Source organism: Lathamus discolor, chromosome 4 (genome assembly GCF_037157495.1).
Source record: "Lathamus discolor isolate bLatDis1 chromosome 4, bLatDis1.hap1, whole genome shotgun sequence".
NCBI lineage: Eukaryota > Metazoa > Chordata > Aves > Psittaciformes > Psittacidae > Lathamus > Lathamus discolor.
This window is the reverse complement of record NC_088887.1, coordinates 82691022-82697021: the sequence shown is the minus strand read 5'-3', so window position 1 is coordinate 82697021 and position 6000 is coordinate 82691022.

Here is a 6000-nt window from a genome sequence, read left to right as displayed (position 1 = left end):
TGTAGGGTTCCTAGCTTCTAACAGGGATACTAAACTAGAAATCTTCTTCAACAGAGGAAGCAAACATTGCCTTTAAATTTTCTCCACTGAAGCTGTTTTGATATTGTTCCTCTCCCAAACAAACCTGTTCAAGACCCTCTACTGCTTCTGGTTCCTGAAGCCATATGAATGCACATCTATGTGTACTGGCATACGTGTAGAGCATGGTATGTGTTGTACAATATACTCCTGCCTGCATTTTTTATGGTCAGATGACTATGTAAATTACTATATAAATTACATTAATATTTTACATGAAGGAAAGGATTAATTTTCCCTTAAAGTCTCTAAAGAAGAAGAGAAATATGTACCTCCAAGGACTGAATTGTCTATCCTACATGAGATACTTGTTCAGAGGTGGGCTGAATTACCATGAGGTGTTTGTCTCTTTACACTGACTCCAAAGACACTTTGAACAACCAGATCAGGTTCAATGTCAACTTTTTTAATGTCTTAAGTCGGTTGAAGGGAATCCCACCCTACTTAATTGTTCTGGCTCAAAGGAAGATACCAGAATAACTGTATCTTCACAGAAATTAATTTATGACATTCATGTAGCTAATGTAGTATGATTTTGGAGAGTAATACTGCCTTCATATCCACTGGCTGTTCTTGCTTCCTCACTACCTTTCTGTGAGAGCTACCTATTGCAGCCAGATATCTCAGCTACTTTTACTTTTCTAGACGTATCCACTCCAGGATATCACCTCTAACTCTCAGACCCAATGGTACTGCACCATCCTGACCAAGACTGTGACTGTCCTCACATTGGCAGTGTGCACACTGCATAACATTTGGTCCCTGACCTTACCAAGACCTTCAGCTGGGGTTCATGGACCCTTAAGTCAAGTTCTGGAGTGAGAAAGGAGAGAGAAAGAGAAGTCAGACTTGTTTAAAAAAGCAGATAAATAACACAAGGGACTCTCACTGGAGTAATTTTTAAGAGCAGATGTAACAAAAATTAAAAAACAGCTAAAGGTATAATCTTACAAAATACATTTTGCTATTGACTGCAGGGCAAACTGTACACTTCCTCTTTTTATCTAACTTTTCTCTCTTCTCCTCTTTCACTTCCCACTCAAGGCAAAGAAATCAAGCTGTAGCTCAGGAAACAAAAAGCTCTAGTGCATCAAGCCCAACCTACCAATCTGTTGTTGTTCCTTTCACATGAATGACTATAAAGTCATTCTCATGTTCACACATCTGCAGTCAAAACAAATTCCTGAATGAATACACTCCCTATATTCCTGAGCTCTTTGGGGATGTACCTGAAAGCCCAGTAGACCTGGGCCACAAAGGATGAGGTGAGGATGTGTAGCTCTCCAAGGCTGGTTACCAAGCTGAGGCTTTCTGTCTGTGCTAAAGCCGGTGGAAAGGATAAACACCTCCAGAGAGCTATTCAGCTTAGCTATCACAGTCAGCTGTCTTCAGATTATGTAAATCTCCATTCAGAAATGCCTACCTCTGTATTCATGAACAACAGCAGAAGTCTAACTGTTAGCCTAGACTAGACAATTTGTCTTTTTGTGGTTAAAGGTAGGTGAGATGAACATACAGCTCATTGACCATTTTCTTTGGGCACAAGGTTCACTCTGTACTGACTCATAAATAAGAAGCTGCCAACCAGCATGACAGATGTGCGTACGAAATCAGTCAACACATGAATACCATTGGATTCACATTTGAGCCATTAATTACATCATGTACCTTGGAGTGTCCCTCTTGTAGATGCCTTAGTAGTGGTAGTGATCACATTTATTCTGATAGTAAGAAGCACTTACTGACACATATGCAAAGCACTGTGCAGGGTAGGGCCCAACCTAAGGGACACAGGATAAAGAAGAGCAGTACAAGATATAGACAAAAGGATATATGGGATGACAGCAAATACAATGTTCCCTCTATAAAGAAGTGAGAGGTTAGACAGGAAGAAAAATCTGAGATCAATGGAGTAAACTGTGCAGAAATACAGAGTTAGGTGAAGAAACTGGAGGTCAGACAAGGTGAGGGGGATATTTTCTTTATATCACATCTAGATAGTATCACAGAAACCTTTTCGTTGGGATCAGTGGGCATTCCAAGTCTATGTGCTGCTTTTAAACTGAATATGGAGGAAAATCAGCACTTCTGCTTGGTGGTGTTGATTATTGCCCATTAGAGACTGTGTAGAGACCACCAAGCCCATTTCACTTCAGATTATGGAACAAACTAAAATTGAGGTCCTCAAGGTGAAAAGCTAGGGTTTTTATCTACTACATAAAGAAGTTTTTTTTTTTTTTTTTCTATTAAGCAAGTGTGAAAGGAAAGACTGCAATGACTAGGACTGCACTGTAAATATCAAGGTTACCAAAAGTCAGAGAGAAACCTTTCAAATAATCTGAAGTGGTGATAGAAAGAGTAATACTGTGAATTCGTCTTGATGCAACAATCATTAACCTTACACCATCTCTTTCATTTGCATTAAAGAAGCAGCTGACTTTATTTTTGTGATGCTCTTTATTTTTACTTCACCTGAACTGTTTGGCAGGTACACAAGTTTACTGTCCACAAGTATGCGTCTGCATACTGCATATGGGTGTTCATCTATGTGTTTAAGAATGCATGTCAGGAAACATTTAATATTTTGATTTCCTTATGTTACAAAATAGGGTACATATATTATTTAAATATTTTAAATGTGCATCATTAAAGACCACTTATTGTTGCTCAATTATGTGAACCAAGATTCTGTCTCTTGAGCAGCTGTTAAAAACTACTACTTTGGGCACTCCTACCAAAATCCGTAAGACTCTCAGGGAATCATAGAATCATAGAATAGTTAGGGTTGGAAAAGACCTTATGACCATCTAATTCCAACCTCCCTGCCATGGGCAGGGACACCTCACATTAAACCATCTCACCCAAGGCTACCTCCAACCTGGCCTTGAACACTGCCAGGGATGGAGCATTCACAACCTCCCTGGGCAACCCATTCCAGTGTCTCACCACCCTAACAGGAAAGAATTTCCTCCTTATATCCAATCTAAACTTCCCCTGTTTAAGTTTTAACCTGTTACCTCTTGTCCTGTCACTACAGTCCCTGATGAAGAGTCTGTCCCCAGCATCCCTGTAGGCCCCCTTCAAGTACTGGAAGGCTGCTATGAGGTCTCCACACAGCTTTCTCTTCTCCAGGCTGAACAGCCCCAACTTTCTCAGGCTATCTTCATATGTGAGATGCTCCAGTCCCCTGATCATCCTCATGGCCTTTCTCTGGACTTGTTCCAACAGTTCCATGTCCTTTTTATGTTGAGGACACCAGAACTGCACACAATACTCCAGGTGAGGTCTCTCTCACAAGAGCAGAGTAGAGGGGCAGGATCACCTCCTTCGACCTGCTGGTCACACTCATTTTGATGCAGCCCAGGATACAGTTGGCTTTCTGGGCTGCGAGCGCACACTGAAGCCGGCTCATGTTCATTTTCTCATCGACCAGCACCCCCAATTCCTTCTCTACAGGGCTGTTCTGAATCTCTTCTCTGCCCAACCTGTAGCTGTGCCTGGGATTGCTCCGACCCAGGTGTAGGACCTTGCACTTGTCATGGTTGAACTTGATAAGGTTGGCATCAGCCCACCTCACAAGCGTGTCAAGGTCCCTCTGGATGGCATCCCTTCCCTCCAGCGTATCAACTGAACCACTCAGCTTGGTGTCATCGGCAAACCTGTTGAGGGTGCCCTCAATCCCACTGTCCATGTCAGTGATGAAGATGTTAAACAAGACCGGTCCCAACACTGATCCCTGAGGGACACCACTCCTTACTCATCTCTAGCTGGACATTGAGCCATTGATCACAACTCTGTGTGTGGCCATCCAGCCAGTTCTTTATCCACTGAGTGGACCGTCCATCAAATTGATGTCTCTCCAATTTAGAGACAAGGATGTCATGTGGGACAGTTTTGAGTGATAGGACAAGGGGCAATGGGTGTAAACTGGAACATAGGAAGTTCCACGTTAACATCAGGAAGAACTTCTTTACTGTAAGAGTGACAGAGCACTGGAACAGGCTGCCCAGGGGGGTTGTGGAGTCTCCTACACTGGAGATATTCAAGGCCCGCCTGGACAAGTTCCTGTGTGATGTACTGTAGGTTACCCTGCTCTTGCAGGGGGGTTGGACTAGATGATCTTTTTAGGTCCCTTCCAACCCTTGGGATTCTGTGATTCTGTGATTCTGTGAATGCTTTGCACAAGTCCAGGTAGATGACATCAACTGCTCTACCCCTGTCCATCAGTTCCGTAGAAGGCCACCAAATTGGTCAGGCAGGATTTCCCCTTAGTGAAGCCATGCTGGCTGTCACCAAGCACCTTGTTGTTTTTCATGCGCCTTAGCATGCCTTCCAGGAGAATCTGCTCCAAGATTTTGCCAGGCACAGAGGTGAGACTGACTGGTCTGTAATTCCCTGGCTCTTTCATTTTCCCCTTCTTGAAAATGGGGGTTATAGTTCCCTTTTTCCAGTCATCAGGAACTTCACCTGACTGCCATGATTTTTCAAATATGATGGCCAGTGGCTTAGCAACTTCATTCGCCAGCTCCTTCAGGACCCGCGGATGGATTTCATGGGGTCCCATGGACTTGTGCACATTCAGGTTCTTAAGATGGTCTCGAACCAGATCCTCTCCTACAGTGGGCCCAAGGTCTTCATTCTCACAGTCACTGCGTCTGCCTTCCAAGACTTGGGTGGTGCGGTCAGAGCCTTTGCCAGTGAAGACCGAGGCAAAGAAGTCATTCAGAACCTCAGACCTTCTCCAAATCCTGTGTAGTCAGTTCTCCCGAGAGCTTCCTCAGGGGGACTAAGTTGTCCCTAGTCTGTTTTTTATTTGCTATGCACCTGTAGAATCCCTTCCTGTTATCCTTAACATCCCTAGCCAAGTTTAATTCTAGCTGGGCCTTAGCCCTCCTAACCTGGTCCCTAGCTTCCCCGACAGCATCCCTGTACTCTTCCCAGGCCGCCTGTCCTTGCTTCCACTTTTTTTAAGCCTCTTTTTTCATTTGAATTTTCCTCAACAGCTCCTTATCCATCCAAGGAGGTCTCCTGGCCCTCCTGCTGCACTTCCTTCTAGTTGGGATGCAACACTACTGAGCTTGTAGTAGGTGATCCTTGAATACCAACCAACAGTCTTGGGCCCCCCTGCCCTCCAGGGCTATATCCCATGGAACCTTACTAAGCAGGTTCCTGAAGAGGCCAAAGTCTGCTCTTTTGAAGTCCAGGGCAGTGAGCTTGCTGCACGCTCTTCTCACTGTCCTGGGGATCTCCAACTCGACCATCTCGTGATTGCTGAAATGAGTTAAACATGCAGAATCTGAGCCAAACAGATATTTCCACAGACTACTGTGACATGCTGTTTGTGTTCTGAACTACTATTTGTGTTCTCAGTCTTATGCAGAGGCTGCTGTCACAAAAACCAGGAACTATTCACGGTTTTTTTTCAGTGACAATGGTTTGAAATCCTATACTGGGCAGGCAATTTTAACTGGAAAACTGGGAAAGTCTATTTAATACTGAAATCAGTAATCAGGAAGCCTGTAACCATGAATCATTAAGATTGTTAAGAAAAAATAAACAGAAAACAAGTAACTGAAAAAGCAAGGTTGAAATTAAACAGTAATGATGGTTTATAGTAAGATATTCTGAGACATGACAGAAGTCTCAGTACACCAAAAGGAAAATCTTGTTTGCTCAAATTATTTGTTTCTTCTGTCTAATGAATGTAATTCTAATATACAAGTGATAACACTGGCATTTCTTTGAAATGTTGATTCAGTTTAATTATGAAAATCACCAAGGTATTTTCTGGCTGCTGCATCACTCCCTGTACTAAGATTAATCACATCAACATCATTCATTTAATCTTCAAAGAGGAAGCAGTTGTCCACAAAAGCCTTCAAATAGCTTCATTAGTGCAATTTTTCAGACTCAAACACTTTG